The sequence below is a fragment of the Perkinsus marinus genome (genome assembly GCF_000006405.1).
Source record: "Perkinsus marinus ATCC 50983 genomic scaffold scf_1104296935302, whole genome shotgun sequence".
NCBI lineage: Eukaryota > Perkinsozoa > Perkinsida > Perkinsidae > Perkinsus > Perkinsus marinus.
In genome coordinates, this window is record NW_003214508.1 from 914,641 (window position 1) to 917,182 (window position 2,542).

A 2,542-nucleotide genomic window follows, 5' to 3' on the forward strand; every position below is an offset into this window, starting at 1 on the left:
ATTCTCATGGGCCTATGTGTAGGGGGGATGTTCAGTGAGAGTAAGACGGATCCTATCAGTACCTCCAGAAAGGATTTCTTTTCATCCGGGAGAACAAAGGTCTCAGGAAGATAGTCGAACTCTTCAGCACCGAAGAGTTCCCGCATGGCTGCATAGTGCGCCCACAGACGATCCTTCCGTGTTAGCTCGTGGGAACTCGGGAAATGGTTGATTCGCTGCCATTCCTGAACAAGGGCCAGCTACATTCAAGGATGTGACATCGGAAGACGCACCAAGGCTACCGATTATCGCCAATGATAATCTGTCTATGCATTACCTGTAAGTGTTGAAAGCTTTGTTCCTTAGGGAGACTTCCTGTCCACGAAAGGACCCAGTCAGGTCCATGCTCCCTAGGTACAAGACCGCTGTGGAGTAAGATCCCCCTTACCAATGAGGCATCACCGTAGCTCAGCCGGAAGCCAGGTCTGAAGCGGCCCGATGGGAATAAGCTGAGCTCATGCCAGTTCAGCACTCACCTGTCAATGCCAGTCGAAGGCACAAGGGAAGGTGTAGAAGCGGAGCGCGATATGAGCCTCGATCTGGTGAACGAGGCCGAGGTGCTCGCCTGAGACAGCATAAGTACATTTGACATTCCCGTCGAGTTACTCGGCTATCCACTGCTGTCGGGGACCGATTTGATGGACAGACTTTGTCCCGTTTCGAGTAGGACTTGGTCTCCAATGATTTCCGCCTCTTGGACCCTAGCGGGAACGGCTTGAACCGGATGCATCTACATAGGCATACTATTGATCAAGGTCATTGTAAGTTTGAGAGCCCATTACTACCCAGGTATCCTAATGTCCCTAGCTGCGTTGAAGGTAGTGAAGCCCATCGAATGTACAGCTTCCTCCATATACCTCTCCAAACTCCTCATCTCATTCTCCAAGTCTATATTACTTCGAGAACTACTGGCGGGGCAGCCAGGAAAATCTCCCTTCCACCACATCTTGGAGGACAGTGGTGACCCAAACTGACAGTGCATGATGCCCGATCGATCAGATTGGCGTGCGCTAAGAACGTGTTAGTTTGGTGCTGGGATAACTATCAGTAAATGTCTGAAGTGTCAGTCAGACTGCATGAAAACTGCATGAACAGCGCAGGTTGCCCTACGATCAGTTTGGGCTTGTATCGTTGTTAATGGACTCCCTAAGCGAGTCTCCCTGGGATCAGTTCGCCCTTGGATGACAGTCTTCACTTGGATAACAGTTCGGGTTTCTGGTTTCCTTGGGATCAGTTCGCACTTGGATGACAGTCTTCACTCGGATAACAGTTCGGGTTTCTGGTTTCCTTGGGATCAGTTCGCCCTTGGATAACAGCCTTCACTTGGATGAGAGTTCGGGTTTCGGGTTGCCCTGTCGGGTTTCGGGTGGGGTTTCGGGTTTCCCGTTCTCCGTTTTCACCCGCAATCCTTTGGTTTTTTTAATGGACTTGCAAGCTAGTTTTACCTTTAGTCAAGGATTCACACCTGGTAATTATCTTGATGACCGTTCCCCTTGTGACTCGTGTTCTCGCTCTCATTAAGATTCAATATCTTTCTTGTCTTCTTTGTGCGTGCCCGATCTTCAATTTCGCTCGCATAATGATCGGTTGTGATTTTAGCTACCCTGTTGTTTTCAGTTCACTCTTAAGGCCTCTGTGACACAGAGTTCGTGGATCTATATCATTTTTCTAAGGAGAGTGTAAGAATTCTAAGGAATACTTTTCGCTCGCCCTCTGCGTTTTTCTAAGGGGAGTTCGGCAATGTCCAAGGGAGTTCCGTTTTTCCCCTAAGGAAACCCCTCAGCTCTCACACTGTCCACTCTTCGGGTTTTGGGTGATGGTCGCCCGAAGGGCGACCTGAGTCGGGTTTCGGGTTCACGGAGGTTACGCTCTTGCCTTGCGATTGGCTTTTTTTTCTGAGGCCTTGGATAACAGCTCTCACCCGGATAACAGCTCTCACCCGGATAACAGCTCCCCAAGGTTCTTTTGCGGTCCGGCCTATCCCCGATAAGTGTTACACTCGCTGACTGTAACACTACAACTCGTGATGCTCTCATACCCCCTCCCCCTTCCACTTAGCAAAAACTGGTCTAACTCTCAACGCGACTCTCTTAAGTCTGGGGCTATTGATGCATCGTTCTACGTATGCTAAGGATGCCCGTATCCAAATAAATCGGCGAGTAAGCCGACAGTGTGTTGAAGACGGGACTTCTTTCCCGCACATTTGGTAAATTAAGCTGTAATCACAGCTTAATTTTTCCTCACTTTTTCCTTAATTTTTCAATACAACACTTGTAGACCTTGTATACTCCCGTCTCAGTGCTTTTGCTTGTGTAAGCCTCCTGCAGCCGGGTGTCGAAGAGTGTTTGGAGTCGAGACTTCAGCTCTTTAGGCCATCTACCTCCGCCCTCAAATGGTAGACTCAGCCGTGTGAGAACCAGCCCATAATACGGCCCCGGCGCCATTAAATTGGAAATCACCCTTAAAGAGAATTTTAACTTCATCTGCTTCAGCTTCAACCCTG